Source organism: Phyllostomus discolor, chromosome 8, assembly GCF_004126475.2.
Source record: "Phyllostomus discolor isolate MPI-MPIP mPhyDis1 chromosome 8, mPhyDis1.pri.v3, whole genome shotgun sequence".
Lineage (NCBI taxonomy): Eukaryota > Metazoa > Chordata > Mammalia > Chiroptera > Phyllostomidae > Phyllostomus > Phyllostomus discolor.
Window position 1 is genome coordinate 71,971,660 of NC_040910.2, and position 17,811 is coordinate 71,989,470.

A 17,811-nucleotide genomic window follows, 5' to 3' on the forward strand; every position below is an offset into this window, starting at 1 on the left:
AACCCTGGATTAGAAAGCCTGGTGTGAAGTTGGGACCCCTGGCTCTTCAGGGGGACCCCCCACAGCCAAAATATTCCTCCAATTTTTAAATACCACACATGTGTGGGACCAGCCTGTTTCATGTCTCCACCCCTGTTACCAGTCTGGACATGGCTTCTTCTGTATATCCTTAATTATAGACCTTCTGTTCAGCTAAATTTCAGGTGGTTCAGAATGATGGTGGCTCTGTAGCTTAGTTGTAATTTTGATGTGGTTATGGGAGGTTCCAAGTGCCATGTTTACCTACACTGCAATCCTGACCAGAATCCCTTCTTCGTGTATTTTGAATCTTTGTTCTTAGATGTATATACACTTAATATTCTTATGAATTCTTGCTGGAATGACCCTTGTTTTCATTTTGTAATGTTTCTCTTTGATGTTTTAAAAAAACGCAACACAAGATCAGCTCAGATCCTACTCTCTGTGTATGTAATTTTCCTCTTCTTAGTTATCTTTTTGTTTTCTGCTGTGAAGCTTTAAGTGCAATTAATCAGACACAAAATATTTTCCTACAGCTGTAATCAGCCCTAGACAATATACAGTGAAGGACCAAGCTTTAAACTGTTGCTTGAAGATTGAGCACAGAAATCATGGAGAGGGCCATTAACTATGCAAAAACAAAATGTAAGAAAATAATCATTTACATTGAAAAAATAAGTCTTCTTTAAAAAGAATAAATTTTTTAAAGATTTAATTTATTTTTTAGAGAGAGGGGAACGGAAAGAGAAAGAGAGGGAGAGAAACATCAACGTGTGGTTGCCCCTCATGTGCCCCCAACTGGGGATCTGGCCTGCAACCTAGGAATATGTCCTGACTGGTAATCAAACCAGTGACCCTTTAGTTTGCAGGCTGGCACTCAATCCACTGAGCCACACCACCCAGGGCAAAGAATAAATTTTTTTTAAAAAGAATTCAAACTATGAATTCATAACTTTAATTATAATTTTAACTTTTAATTTAAAAACATTTACTGGCATGATTATGTAAACCAAGTTTAATAAAATAAAATTTTCACTGTCTCATTGTTTTTTAGCCATGATTATTATAATTATTCTCTTTGATTTATGATTACTAAAATTAATTTAAGGGTGTTAAAATTATCTTCTTTGACTGTCAAATAAGCTATATACATAGCTGTGACTTGGTTTTGATTGTAGCAAGAATGGCACCTGTGACTAAGCTTTTCCTTCAACATTGTGACACTGTATTTTCCAAACATAGCTGCCCATTGACTCTCCTCCCACTAACTGAGGCACTCTGTGTTCAATCTCCTCACTATTTTTATTTTTAAAGATTTATTTTTAGAGAGGGGAAGAGAGGAAGAAAGAGAGAGAAAGAAACATCAATATGTGGTTGCCTCTCAAGCACCCTCTACTGGGGACCTGGCCCACAACCCAGGCATGTGCCCTAACTGGGAATTGAACTGGCGACCCTTTGGTTTGCAGGCCGGCATTCAGTCCACTGAGCCACACCAGCTGGGGCAATCCCCTCATTCTTAAGTGGACCCTTGTAACTGCTTTGACCAATAGACTATAACAGAAATGATATTCAATGATTTCCAAGGCTAGATCATAAAAATCTCATGCACTCCCTTTCACCAGTCTTTTGGAACCCAGCCTCCATGCTGTGAGGAAGTCCAAGTCACATGACAAGACCAGGTTAAGGTGTTTCAGCTGAAAATCAGCATCAACCGCCAGATGTGTGAATAAGGGAGCCTTCAAGATGATTCCAGTTCCAGTCACAACCTGACTATAATGAGAGATCCCAAGTGAGAACCATCTCACTCAAGTAACCCCCCCAAACCATTAGAGATAATAATAAAATGTTGTCAATATTTCAAACTCCAAGTGCTAGTGATTTTTCATTAGGTACCCAAAACAAATTTCAGCCCCAAGAGTGGGGCACTACTGAAACGAAAACCAGAAACATGAGGCATTGGCTGCAGGACCAGATTTGGGGCAGGAGCTTACAGAGCCTTCAGTGCTTCCAGAAGGTTGTTGGTGAGGGCCTAGAGGAAAGAAGGAAAAGTGCCATTGGAAACTAGAAGAAAAGAATTATGTACACAAGAAAATTTTGTCACCTATGTAATATTGTTATGCGATAGTGGAAACATTGTCCCCTGCAGTAAAATAAAAATTGGGAAATGCATCTAATAAACTCCATGATCTAAAAAAATTTTTAGGTGTTGAAAGTAACCCCTGACTTCTTTCTGTCTATGATAAAATGCAAGAGGAAAGACATAAGTTAAAGATGAAACATTATATAAGAATGATCCAAGACTTGCTGAGTTGAAAACTAAGCTGTTTCTTATTTTTAGTCACTCCAAATGACTAACAATGCAAAAATTAAGAAATAGTTTCTGGGCAGAGGTCAAATCCAGGGCATTTAAAGGAAAACATGGTCTAAAAATTAAGTCAAAGTTGTAACTAAAAAATATTTTATTTACTTATTTATTTATTATCTTTTTAAAAATATGTATTATTGATTATGCCATTACAGTTTTCCCATTTCCCCCTTTCATTCCCCTCCACCCTGCACACCCTCTCCCACCCACATTCCCCCCTTTTAGTTCATGTCCATGTGCCATAAGTTCTTTAGCTTCTACATTTCCCATACTATTCTTGCCCTCCCCCTGTCTATTCTCTACCTACCATCTATGCTACTTATTCTCTGTACCTTTTCCCCCTCTCTCCTCCCACTTCCCTGTTGCTAACCCTCCATGTGATTTCCATTTCTGTGGTTCTGTTCCTGTGCTAATTGTTTGCTTTGTTTGTTTGTGTTTTTGTTTTAGGTGTGGTTGTTAATAATTGTGAGTTTGCTGTCATTTTACTGTTCATAGTTTTTATCTTCTTTTTCTTAGATAAGTCCCTTTAACATTTCATATAAGAAGGGCTTGGTGATGATGAACTCCTTTAACTTGACCTTATCTGGGAAGCACTTTATCTTCCCTTCCATTCTAAATGAGAGCTTTGCTGGATAAAGCAATCTTGGATGTAGGTCCTTGCCTTTCATGACTTGGAATACCTTCCAGCCCCTCTTGCCTATAAGTTCTCTTTTGAGAAATCAGCTGACAGTCTGATGGGAACTCCTTTGTAGGTGACAGTCTCCTTATCTCTTAATGCTTCTAGGATTCTCTCCTTCATTTTTACTTTGGCTAATGCAATTATGATGTGTCTTGGTGTGTTCCTCCTTGAGTCCAACTTCTTTGGGACTCTGAGCTACCTGGACTTCCTGGAAGTCTATTTCCTTCACCAGATTGAGGAAGTTCTCCTTTATTATTTTTTCAGATAACTTTTCCACTTGTTGCCCTTCCTCTTCCCCTTCTGGTACCCCTATAATTTGGATGTTGGGATGTTTAAAGACATCCTGGAGATTCCTAAGCCTTTCCTCATTTTTTTTTTGAATTCTTGTTGCTTCATTCTTTTCTGTTTGGTTGTTTCTTTCTTCCTTCTGGTCCACTCCATTGATTTGAGTCCCAGTTTCCTTCCTGTCACTATTGGTTCCCTGTACATTTTCCTTTGTTTCACTTAGCATAGCCTTCATTTTTTCATCTAATTTGTAACCAAATTCAACCAATTCTGTGAGCATCCTGATCACCAGTGTTTTGAACTGTACATCTGATAGGTTGGCTATCTTTTTGTTGCTTAGTTGTATTTGCTCTGAATCTTTGATCTGTTCTTTCATTTGGGCCCCCTTTTTTTTTTGTCTTGTCACACCTGTTATGTAGTAAGTAGTGGAGCCTTAGGTGTTCACCAGGTGGGGAAGGGGTAAGAGAGGGAACAATGGTGCTTGCTCCACTCTCTGCTGGATTTCAGTGCCTTCCGCCACTTCCCCCAAGCAAACTGGGCCCTTCTGGTGCTGATTCCTGTGTGGGTTGGATTGTGTACATTCTAGGACCCTGTGGGTCTCTCCAGTGAACTCTCCTGTGAGGCTGGGAGTCTCTCCCAGCACCTCAACCCCTACAGGTGTTTTCAATCTGTACTCCAAGGCTCTATTTCTCAATGCTGGCACCCTGGGTGGCACGCAGTGCCTTGCTTCACAATCAATGCTTCGCTGGGTCTGCTAGCCACCACCTGCACACCCAGGGTCTGCCTGCTGCAGTCTTGTGCGCCTGCCCGGGATGCCTTACGCACCCGGTCCCACCACTTTTTGTGCCAGGACCCCCTCTCTGCCTGGCTGCCCCACTCCGCCCCTCCTACCAGTCTGGATGAACATGTTTATTTTAACTCCTTGGTTGTCTTACTTCCATACAGTTCAATATTTTGTCAGTTCTGGTTGTTATGTTTCTAAATTATCGTTGTCCCTATCTTGGTTGTGTGAGGAGGCACAGTGTGTTTACCTATGCCTCCATCTTGGCTGGAAGCAGAAATTGAGGTTTCTGAAAGTTAAAACTTCACATGAAGTAGGAAAGTAGAGTAACAAAAGATACAAGGCATTGAGATAATTGTGAGTATTGGACTTTAGTGCAGCTAACTGTCCTCAAAGTTTGTTTTCAGTTAGAAGTTGACATGGAGGTTTTTCAAGTTGTCACTACTTGATATCATTCCAGCAAAGGCCTTGTACCTGAACATCTTCTCAAAAAACAGTCTTATGGTCTCAGACACAGTGTAGGCCCCACTTGAGAAGCCCAACTGTATTGCTACCTCAATAGTCTGGCTGGACTAGGTGGCTGAGTTGGTGAAGTATGGGGCAGCCTATTGGCTCCGTTTCGAAACTTGGTTTCTTTTCTGCCTGAATGGTTTGGACAGAAAAGGTACAGAAGTGTTAAAAGTGGGGTGGGGACAGATTATAACAGTCCCTACCTTGGTTATTTAGTGACTTTGATTGTGCCTTCTAACCATCTATCCAAATTTGTCACCTCCAGAATACAAGGTTGCCAGCTTGTCCAGCAATGCAATCCTTTGGGCATCACAGACACTGCTTTTCAGGGACAACCAACTGACCTGGACCTTGCAAGATTCTTCTCCCTCATCGGAAGACTCCTCTCCACTGCAGAACCCCTTTTTGTTAGGGATCTCTGGACCAGGGAATAGGTAGGACTATGTCCTTTGACCAGCAGGAAGTAATTACAGAAGAATGAGACCTTCATCCATTTGCCCTTGTAAGATTACAAGGGCAAATGGATGTGTCCGAAGTGTTAAAAAGGGGTAGTTGTAACAGAAGAGCCCACCCACAGAAATGGGAGAGGGATTGAATAGCACTGGGAGATGACAGGGATTCTGGGAGGGGGGGATTCATTGGGGAAAAAAAAAGGAAGGAGCACACAGAAATGTGGCTCCTTTTGATCTCCTCTCTTTCCCAACCGGGGTTGGAAGTCTTGAACCCCAGGTATTATGGACAGTAGGAGGGGAGGGGAGGGGAGGAGGTTTGGGCCTGTTAGTGGCAGGCCCCATGCCTCAAGATTTTTTTTTAAGATTTTACTAATTTATTTTTAGAGAGGGGAAGGGAGGGAGATAGAGAGGGAAACATCAATGTGTGGTTGCCTCTCATGTGCTCCCCCTACTGGGGACCTGGCCTGCAACCCAGGCATGTGCCCTAGACTGGGAATCAAACGGATAACCCTACTTTTGGGTGGGGGAAGAGGTTCCTGGCACAACTTTGAAATGAACTGGCAGAGAGTGACATGGTGATTTTTCTTTGAGTGTCTTAGAAGAAACAGTCTTTGAGGCAGGAACTAGCCATTATTTCAAATTATATGATTGTTACAAATATTTAAATAGATTTTTGTGGGGGGTTTTCCCTTTACCTTTGTTATGATTGTTAAATAAGAGATTCCTTTCCACTGAACTCTGTCTCTGGAGATTTGCTTGGTAGGTGGTGAACAGTAGGACCCCCCGCCACCCACAATTTGTTGGGTTCAGTTTAACACTTTGTAATGCAGCCAATACTGGCAATTTGCTTCTGGTTCTATATAATCTCAATGGCTACCCAAAAATGCTGGACAGCTTTTGTATCCACCTGTCATCTTTTTGTTAAATCTGCCGTAACCTGTAAACTTCTTTAGCCTGCAAACTGGGCACTGTTAGTAGCTACTGCTGTCTCTAAGCCTGTACTCAACAAACACTTGGAATTATACATGAAAACACAGGTCACATATCAACTCCTTTCCAGGCAAATGGCATTCAAAACCATACCAATCAGTTGTAATGGGGCGACCCCCCCAGAAATGGGGAGAGATTGAGCTGATGGCTTGCCACACTAGGGATTCTGGGGGAAGGATTTTTTAAAAAGCACATGGAAACGCTGCCCTTTTTAGATCTCCCCTCCTCAGCTGCTGAGGTGGAAGTCCTGGGCCCAGGCACTGGGGATGGTAAGAGGGAAGGGGCAGGCCCGGCAGTGGAGCGCAGGCCTGTCAACAGCAGGCATCTGTCATTTCTACTCCCAAAATGATACATCCCAACACTTTATACTTCTTAACTCATTTAGAAATAACCAACTCTAGAACAAATTATTTTCTTTTTAAACAAGTGTTTTCACATTTTATATCTTCTATTACCAAACCATACAATTTCATTTCTAATTAATTAAAATTCTTTTTTAAAATGTTTTTATTTATTTTTAGAGAGAGGGGAAGGGAGGGAGAAAAAGGAGGAAAACATCAATATAGAGAGAAACTAGATCAGATGCCTCTCAAACGTGCCCCGACCTAGGACCAAACATGCAACCCAAGCATGTGCCCTGTTTATTTTGTGTATTTGTGTGTTTAGTTTGTGTATTGCATGCTCTGTCTTTGAGGCAGTCCGTAGGGACCTCTGTACAGCCCTATTCCTTGCCCCATCCTTGACCCATACTCTGCTCTTCACTATGGGGAAGGAGGTACACTGCTCAAAAATGCTCCAATTCTTCTTGAGATTGCTCCCTTCTGTGCTCATGGACCATAGATTAGAGGGATCACACTAGAGCGTGCTTCAACTCAGTCTGAGTCTTGTGAGAACAAAAGGGTGAACTATCCAGGACAAGGTCTACAAGAATTTGAGGGAAATTCTGACCCACATACCTGGCCAAAATGTCAATCAAATGTCAAGATTAAGTTATTTTCAGGTGTGCAAGAAGTAAACCATTTTACCTCCTATATACCCTTTCACAAGAAACTTTTTGAGGATGTGCACCACTAAACTAAGGAAATAAGCCAAGAAAGAGGAAGGACAGGATCAGGAAACAGAGGAGAGGCAAAGAGAAAAACCAAGGATGATGGTGAAGGAAAGTTCCAGAATAACAATTAAATAGCAGGCCTACAGAAAAATCTAGAGTAAAGCAGGAAGTACATCCCAATGATGAATGATGAAGTTTTACTTTAATGAAAATCTTAAGATATAGCATTACTGCCCTTACCAGTGTGGCTCAGCTGGCTGAGCACCATCCCACAAGGCGAAATGTCACCTTGGTCAGAGCACATGCCTGGGTTGCGGGTTCGGTCCCCAATTGGGGCACATGTGAGAGGAAACCAATCAATGTTTCTCTCTCACATTGATGTTTCTCTCCCCTTCTCCCTCCCTTCCTCTCTCTCTAAAAATAAATAAAATCATTTTTAAAAGATATAGAAATATTTCTGAGGTTATTATAGAGCTGTCACAACAAAAGATAATAAATAAGATGAATTTCCCCATTCAATCCTCTCTGCCCCACATTAGTTCATGTTTTCTACCACTCCCCCTTGCAATGCCAATGCATAATGACATTGCTGTAACAAATCCCTAAGTTTTTTTCCTGCTGCCTGCTGTCCAGTCAATGCCTGGCTTCCCCAACCATTTCTGTATGTTTCATTCATGGCACAAAAATATGAGTACCAGCTGTGTTGTTAAATCAGCAATTGTATCATGCATTCAGCCTGAGCCGTAAATTCAGAGGTCTTTTTGGGTGTCAGCCTCAGTGTTCTGGGGACACTGAAGTGATGCAAACAGTGACACTAGGTTAAGAGTGTGTGTGGCATTCCAGTGGCCACGGGCTCTTCTCTGGATGACTGTGTTGCCAGGTGAGGAGAGATGCTTGGTGGGAACCCGATAGTCTATCAATCCTGCCACAGCCTGGACCTTTTGCCATTCATGTTTAACAGGTAACTTTTTAGGTAAAAGCTATCAATACCTGGCTAGTTGGGGTTATGTATGCTTTTGACTAGAAAGAGGTAAATACTAAATCTAGAATGTCGTGTCTAACAACTAAGCAGGAGGTAGCACAGGTAACCCATGCCATAGAGATCCATCTAAGGGCCTATGGGGGGGGGGGGGAGGTTGGGAAAGGGATGAGGCTCAGGAATGGGACAAGGGACAGATCGGGTCAGAGACAGAGACAGGGTGGGTACCTGGAACTTGATGCCATTAAGAAGCTGAAACTCACCAACAGCTATCATGGACATTAGTGAAACTATTGAGTGAATGCAAATATGGCAATATATTAGGTAACTATTCTCTGAATTGTTAGATTTCTTGACTGACGAAGCATGTCATAGTTGTGTAAGAGAATGTCATTAATATTAGGAAACACTGTATAAATATTTAGGTGTGTGGAAGTATGTAAAGGCAAAGAGTCATGACAATACAACTTACTCTCAAATGGTTCAAGAAAAAACACAGGTAAAAGGAAAGCAAATGTGGCAAAATGTCAACATTTGATTATTCTAAGTGAAAGGTATATGGGTGTGTGTTGTGCTGCTATTAACTTTTCTACAGATTTGAAAAAAATGTTTAAGTGAGGAAGCTTAAATTTAAATAAAAACAACTTTGTTTGCTACAATGTGAATGTCAAAATGGCCAGCCTCTTGACTCCAGTCACCTAGGATTGGTGGAGCTCCAGAGTGCCTGCCCCCACACTGACCAACCAGCCCTGCTCTCTCCAAAGCCCTTTGGACACCACTGTGTCTCCCCACTATCCCCACCCCTTCATGGACCTAACAGCTCTCCTTTGGGGCTCCATTGTATCCTAAATAACATAGCAATTTCACTGCATTGTATTCACCTATTTACTTCCCTCTCTCCCAAGAAACTAAGGTATCCTTGAAGATAGTGACTAGTTTTCATTTTTGTTTCCTCCAGCACCTGGCGTAATGTGCAGCCCACAGGCAGAACTACATATGTATTGTGGAAGCAATGAGTGAAGGAATGGCCTGTTGGATGAACAGATAGGCAGTTCATAGGTAGAACATGACAAGTGAAAGCAAGTAACCTCCAGGCTGGTTGAGAGGGACTGAAATGATCAAAGTGTTAACAGATACAGATTCTTGGTGTCTGAGACCCAAAAATGTGGCTTAAGCACTATTCTACCACATGGAAGCTGGAGAAACAAAGGGTATGTATGGTAGACTGGACAGTGTCAGAGAGGTGAAGACATTGGGCAGAACTACATTAAAGTAGTAGGATGCCCTGGCTGGTGTGGCTCAGTGAATTGAGTGCCGGCCTGAGAACCAAAGGGTCGATTCCCAGTCAGGGCACATGCCTGGGTTGCAGGCCAGATCCCCAGTAGTGGACACGTGAGAGGCAACCACACATTGATGTTTCTCTCCCTCTTTTTCTCCATTCCTTCTCTTCTGTCTAAAAATAAATAAAATCATAAAAAATAATAATAATAAAGTAATGGGAAACATCAGAACAGCATGAGATTAGGGAAACCAAGTATAAAAAGAACTGAAAATGGGTGGCTTCCTCTTAAGTCTGGGTCACACGCAGACACATTTCAATTATTCACCATTTACTAACTCCTCTAGGACAAGCATTTTTTAAGGAACTGCAGTGAGAAAGGAATGCCTAACACACAATCTCTGTCCAGAGAGTGCCTGCCACAGATGAATAACCTCTTAAAGAAACCCACTGGGCTGGTTGTGGGAAGGTCACTCACCCAGCTTTTGAAAACAGATTTCTACCTGGGCCCAGGCAGCTTGAGACGGACAGAATGGGAGACTGAACCAGTGACACAGGCTGGAGACCAGTGTGAGCCTGGAGAGACAGAGGCCCAGGAAACAGCACCCTGTGAGCTCCACAGGACCCGTGCTCTGAGAGTTGCCCCTCAAAAGATCTCCTAGGTTTGCAGGGGGCAGTACAGTCCCATGGACACCTGACAGCCCCAGCCCATGCTGCTGTTGTCATGTTCAGTCTTTTCAGAGGAAGAGGCATGGACTAGACACTGTGTGAGATGGTTAAGGGAGTAACAGCTTGAGGCCCAGCCTGACCAACTACACTCTACTGAACTCCGTTTCTCTGTCTCTGCCAGCAATATACTCCCATCCATGGGACAGGGAGCCTTCCCATCCCTTGCAGAGCTTAAGTTATGGAAAAGGTTTGCTTATCCCACGTTTGGCTCCTCCAGGGACAGAGATGGGGCGCCACTGTTATGCATGTTTATGACCTGCCAGGGCTCCGTAGGGATTCCTCTTCAGTTACTCATTCAGCCACTCGTGTGTTCATTCATTCAGTAGTGACTGACACCCGCCCCCCCCCCACTAGGAACTAGGAATTTGGGGCTAGAGATTCAACAGTGCTCTCCTGTGCTTACATTCTTTTGGGAGGAGACAAACACTAAACAAATTCATATCAAATAATGTAGATCGGGTGGCAATAAGTGCTAAAAGGTGGGGGTGGGGCAGGATAAGGGCTTAATAATGGGAGATAGGGGCACAGGGCCAACATCAAATTGAAACCATTAAATCTCTGTCTCTGTTAGGGGTGGCCAGGGTCCAGGGCCTGACGGCTGTCTGGGGCACTATCTGTCCCTGCAGGTTGTGACAGGAGCTACATCCAGGCTGAAGAGAGGCTGAAGAGTGCCCCCTCCTGGCAGACAAAGCATTCAGAGAGCACACCTGGAGCTGAGCAGGAAGGGCCTATGGGTGGCTGCAGAGGCAGCAGGGCAGCAGTCCCTGGGTGGAGGCAGCAGTGGGGCAGAGCCAGCGGCACCCTCACCCCCACGTCTTCTCTCCCCACTTCACAGGCAGAATCTGTGACTCACCTCCCAATTCTTCCCCTGGGTTCTGCCCCCACCCCCTTCTGAGACTGCTCTCCCACTGACTGCGGACAAATCCCAAGGCCATTTCTCAACAGCACTGAGGTTCCACACCCTGTCTGAAGCTCCTCGCTCATTTTCTAGGACCAACACCCTCCAAGGTCTCTTCACTCTTCAAAGGCATCTCTTGACCCTAAAATGTAGGTGTTGTCTGGGTTCCACGCTCAGCCCACTTCTCTTTCCATCCCAATCATAGTCCCTGGGTGCCTTCCCCTGCTAAATCTCTCTGCAGCCCTGAACCCCCTCCTGAGCTCCAAACCCCACATATCCAGCTGCTTACATGCTCTAAATTACTGCCAGACTATGAATGCCTTTAGAGCAGGGGTGTCAAACTCATTTTCACTAGGGGCCACATCAGCCTCATGGTTGCCTTCAAACAGCCAAATGTAATTTTAGGACTGTATGAATGCAACTACTCCTTAACCAGGGGCAAGGAGATTGGTGCTGCCGGGGGGGGGGGGGCGCAGAAACAAGGTGCCAGACTGGATAAAACAAGGTGGAGGGCAGGGTTCGGCCCATGGGCCTTGCATTTGCCACCTGTGCTTTAGAGAAAGATCTTGATTAATGTATCATCCCCCCAATGCCTGGCGCCCTGCTTATATACCATAAGCACTCAATAAACCCCAAAGTTACTCCTATGTGGGCTACAGGTCCTGCAGTTTGGGGGATTATCTGCCATTTCCAGCTGGCTATTCTCCCAAAAAAGCCCCAGTTGGGGGGCGGAGGTGGGAACGGTGTAACAAACAACAAAGACCAAGCAACAAAGACCAACACACTGTACTGACAACAGAAGACTAAAGGCCTGGGCCAGGCAGCCAGCTCTTCCTGAGGAACAGAAGAAAGACCTAGAGGTCTGCTCCCAGGTGAGGCCCAGCCAGCCTTTGGCAAGGGTTCCCAAAACTGACGCAATTCAAGGCTCCATGCCATGACTATTGCGGCTCAGTGGTTGGGTGCTATCCCACAAAGCAAAAGGTTGCTGGTTCGATTCCTGGTCAGGGCACATGCCTGGGTTGTAGCCCAGTCCCTGGCTGGAGCACATGAGAGGCAACCCAACAGATTGATGTTTCTGTTTCTCTCCCTTTCTCCCACCTTCCCCTCTCTCTAAAAATAAACAAATAAAATCTTTTAAAAAAAGAAAAGAAAAAAAAAATGACTACACAGCAGCCCAGCAGCCCCACCCTAGACAGCAGACAAGGGGCACCCTCGGATGCCAGAATAACCGGACCTCCCATCCCTAGCATGGCCACTGCCTAGACCAGTGCACAGGAACCTCTCTGATCTCTTGGGCTCCAGCCCTCCTCCACAGGTTGCCAAAGTTGACAGAAAACAGAGCTAGTCACTTCCCTCCTCACCATTAAACTTGAAAGGAATCCCTGCAACTTAGAGAACAAAGTCCAAATTCCTGAGCACATCTTCCCAAGGCATGCCACAAACCCGTCCAACCCCCCAACCCCAATTCCTCCTTTAACTACCACCTGCCTGGCTCCAGCTCCAGCTCTTGATTTAAGCAACCTGAAGGAGAAAGGCTCTTCCAAGTCCCCCACTTATCTCTGAATCCTCTCTTTCTGCTAAGCCACATCTTCTTCCTATATTGTGCAATTGTTTGCAGAGCCCAAAAACAAGAACCGTACTCTGATCCCTTGGAAATTCTACCATGCAATTCTTTAAAACCCTTGTCAAACAACTCAAAATATATGCTAGCATTCCAACTTTGTGTCCCATAAAAATTTAATAAACAGACTCCACATCCAAGTTACTTATATGACTGTCAGTTAGGTCTAGAGCATACCCCCAAGAAATCTCCAGAATAGTGCTGATTTGTTAACCTTTGGGTTTGGTTTTTAACTGCTTGAATAATTTATTAACTATCCTAATACAGGGTGAGGCAAAAGTAGGTTTACAGTTATTGGTATGGGAAATACAATTAATAAAAATACTACAAGAATAAACTGTTTCACATACTCACAACTGTAAACTTACTTTTGCTCACCCCTGCACTCAGCCAGTGTTCTCACACTGTGAAGAGTGCTGCAGAGCTCATGAAGGCAAGGGCTCTCCCACCTCCACGATCAGCAGTCCAAACCCCAGAGGAGCTAGTCTGACAGGCCCTGTTCTGAACAGTGAACCCATTTTGGCTACAACCAATTTATTTTTTCCCAAGGTGAAGCCAAAACCCACCTTAATAACCTAACCTACTCTTCCTAACGGATACTGGAATATATCATAAAGCCACAATGAATATATACAAGCAGATCAATGGAATAGAACACAAGGTCAAGAAATAGATCCAAATACATAGAGGGATTTGGGACATAATAAAGATGGCATTTCAAATCAGGGAAAGATGGATTGTTTCATAAATGACATTTAGACAAAACAGTGAAGTTGGACCTGTACTAGGGTAAATTCCAAATGGATAAAAGATTTAAATGTAAAAACTAAAACTATAAAAGAATTAGTATTATAAAAGTACAGCATCATAAAAATAGTAGAAAAAATGTTAGCACCTTGTAACAATATCAGAATGATGAGGGCTTTTTTAAAACAATTACTCAAAACCCAGGAATTTTATTTAAAAGACCGATAAATTCATTTAATAAAAATAAAAACTGTCAGCATGGCAAAACCCACTATCAGCAGTCAAAAGACAAAAGCAAACTATCAAAAAATGCAACTCACATATAGACAAAAGGGCAAAATTTCCTAGTATATAAAAATCTATGAAACAAGGAAATAAATCAACAACTGAATGGGCAAAGCACATGGACATTTCATGGAAAAGTAAATTCAGGAGGGACTTCCGGCAAGATGGAGGAATAGATGGATGCACCGTACCTCCTCACACAACCAAGATTAGAACAACAATAATTTACAGACAGAATAACACCCAGAACTGACAGAGGATTTATCTGAATGGAAGTCGGACAGCCAAGAAGTTGAAGTAGACCCGTACATCCAGACTGGTAGGAGACAACAAGCCAGGGGGGCGTGGGTCGGCGGCGCACGAAGGTTGGGGAAAACTTGGCGCGAAATCAGTGGGAAAGCCATCCGGCTCGCAAGAACACAGCAGTGGTCCCAAGTACGCAAGCTGCAGCTGGTGGACCCAGTGAGGCGGCGATTGTGGACCAGGGAAGAGCTCGCAGCCCAGGATCCAAGAAGGGACTGAGATCCCAGGAGAACGGAACTACCGCCATTGTTCCCTCCTGCCCCGCTCCCACCCCCACATATAACGTCACAATCTAGCGACTGGGGTGCCCAGCCCCGGTGAACACCTAAGGCTCTGCCCCTCACCGTAACTAGAGCGACCAGACCAAAAAAAAAAAAAGAAAAAAAAAAGGAGAGACAGGGAGAGATATGTTTCCAGCAGAACAGATCAGTCCCCCAGGACTCATCCTTTTGAGCGACCAAGAAACAGCCAATCTATCAGATGCACGGTTCAAAACACTGGTGATCAGAAAACTCACGGAATTGGTTGATTTTGGGCGCAAATTAGATGAAAAGATGCAGGTTACCATAAAAGAGATGCAGGAAGATACACGGAGGAAAGGCAATAGTGAAGCAGAGGAAACTGGGTCTCAAAACAATACAGTGGACCAGAAGGAAGATAGAATCAACCAAGCAGGAAAGCATGATGAAATAAGAATTCAAAAAAACGAGGAGAAGCTTAAGAGCATCCAGGACATCTTTAAACATTCCAACATCCGAATTATAGGGGTACCAGAAGGGGAAGAGGAAAAGCAACAAACTGAGCACGTATCTGAACAAATAATAAAGGAGAACTTCCCCATTCTGGCAAAGGAAATAGATGTCCAGGAAATCCAAGAAGCTCAGAGAGCCCCAAGGAAGTTGGACCCAAGAAGAAACACACCAAGGCACATCATAATTACATTAGCCAAGGTAAAAACGGAGAGAATCCTAGAAGCAGCAAGAGATAAGGGGACAGTAACCTACAAAGGAGTTCCCATCAGACTGTCAGCTGATTTCTCAAAAGAGACCTTACAGGCAAGAAGGGGCTGGAAAGAAATATTCCAAGTCATGAAAGACAAGGACCTACATCCCAGATTGCTCTATCCAGCAAAGCTCTCATTTAGAATGGAAGGGCAGATAAAGTGCTTCTCAGATAAGGTCAAGTTAAAGGAGTTCATCATCACCAAGCCCTTATTTTATGAAATGCTAAAGGGACTTATCTAAGAAAAGATAAAGAAAAAACATGTATAGTAAATGGACAGCAAGCTCACAATTATTAACAACCACACCTAAAGCAAAACCAAAAGAAACTAAGTAAACAATTAGAACAGGAACAGAACCCCAGAAATGGAGGTCACATGGAGGGTTAGCAACAGGGGGGTGAGAGGAGGAGAGAGGGGGAAAAGGTATAGAGAATAAGTAGCATAGAATGTAGATTGAAAATAGATAGGGGGAGGGCAAGAATAGTATGGGAAATGTAGAAGCTAAAGAGCTCATAAGTATGACACATGGACATGAACTAAAGGGGGGGAATGTGGGTGGGAGAGGGGGTACAGGGTGGAGGGGAGAGAGAAGGGGGGAAATGGGACAACTGTAATAGCATAATCAGTAAAATATATTTTAAAAAAAAAGTAAATTCAGAATCTCAAACATCTGGAAAGAGCTCAAACTCTCTTGTGAGAAATAAGTTACATAGAGTGATGTGCCATTTCCATCGAACACACTGGCAAAGGTGACAAAGTTTGCTAACACACATCGGCAACAGTTGGGGCAAACACTTGTATTCCTGGTGGGGCAAAAATTGGTACAACATCCAGGACTCAACAGTTCTGCTCCTAGGAATTCACCCTACAGACCCTTACATGCAAATGACATGTGCCCATGTTATTTGTAGACATGTACATGTCCACTTGTTTTTTGGCAGCAAAAGATAGGAAATTAAATTGTTCAGGGACTGGTTAAATAAACTATGGTATAATGAAGTTCTAGACAGTTTTATATATATAAATTATATATATTTATATATAAGTATACATATATATTTATATATATATTATATATATATAATAAGATTTTATTTTCAGAGAGAGGGAGAGAGAGAAAGAGAAGGAGAAAAACACTGATGAGCAAGAGAAATATCAGTTGGGTTCCTCTCATGCGGCCCCAACCAAGGACCTGGCCCACAACCCAAGCATGTGCCCTGACAGGGAATCGAACCAGTGACCCTTCGGATTACACACTGGTGCTCAATCTACTGAGTCACACCAGTCAGGGCATAAAGAGCTATATATTCATTCACTCACTCATTAATTCCTTTTTTCTTTCCTTCCTCTTCCTTCCTTCCTTTTTTCTTTTTGTTGTTTACAGTTGTCCCTATTTTCCCATTACTCTACCCTGCCCTACCCACGCCCCACATTCAATCCTACCCACCTGTGTCTTTGTCCATGGGTCCTTTATACATTTTTAAAAGAATGAGGAAGCACTGTATAAAGTAAAATGGAATAATCTTCAAATTCTGCCATCTACCTTCAGAAATTATCTAGAAATCTAGAATCCAACCACTTCCCCAAAACTCACTTGGCCTAAGACATCGTCTCTCCTGGCTGAATCAGCCCCTCACTGGAGTCTCGGCTGCCACCCTTACTCGCGGTCATCTAGCTCCCAAGAGCAGCCAGGTCCTGCTAAGACATAAACCACAGTGTGCCCAGCCTGTGCTCAAAACGCTCCAGTGCTTTCCTCCCTCAGTGAGTAGCCATAAGCACTACATCACCGCCTCCTCATTCCTACTCCCAACCTCTCTCTGACCTCTTCTCCTTTTCAACCCCACTGGTCTCCCTACTTTCCTTCAACACCCCAAAATGCTCCTGCTTTAGCACCTTTTGTTCGCCAGCACCCTCTGCCTGGAAGCCCTTCCCCCAGAAGTCCACACTGCTCTCCCTCAACTTTTTCGGGTCTCTATTCACCGTCACCTTCTTGGCCAGACCTTCCTTGACCGCCCTATTTAAAAGTGCACAGACATGCACACCAGTGCAGAACATGGTAGACATACGGCTGTTCTCTGATTCTCTCAGCTTTTCCTAACATTTGAAATTCTTCAAAATGTTGAAACACACCCACACAAACCAATTCCCCTTTCCTTGCTTCCCCCTGCACTAACATCTGACACCCACTGTACTCTTATGGTCAACCCCACACACAACAGAAGAGAATTTAAGCCCCATTAGGGGCAGAACAGGGATTTCGTGTTTCACTCACCACTCTATTTCTTGTAAAACAAATGCCTATCACCATCCAACACCAGATTCCTGGTTTTCACACTGCACTATAATCCCGTCAGATGTAGCCACTGGGGAGACAGGGCAAAGGGCGCCTTGTCACTCCCTCCCTCCCTGTGCTATCTGCAACCTCCTGTAAATCAATCATTTAAGTATATATGTTTTATATAGTTTAATATATTTATATAAACTGTTTTATTTATGTCTATAAATATATACACATGCATAAATATATAAATGAGAAAACAGTGCCAAGTACCTGACACTCAATATTTATGGAATAAATCCCATGACTTAGTGAAATTAAATGATTTATAATAAGTAATAATATACTATCGTTGTGAGAAAAGCAAAAGGATTTTTATACATAATCGCTTGTCTTCATATATTATCTCTGGAAGAATACTTCCAGAGATAAACTGATGATACTGGCTGCTCTTGGTGACTGGGGAACAGGGTGAAGACTTTCCAACATTTTGCATCCTTTGGTTCTGAACTATGTGAATGTTACCTAATTACGGTACAATCTAATTTTAAAACTTTC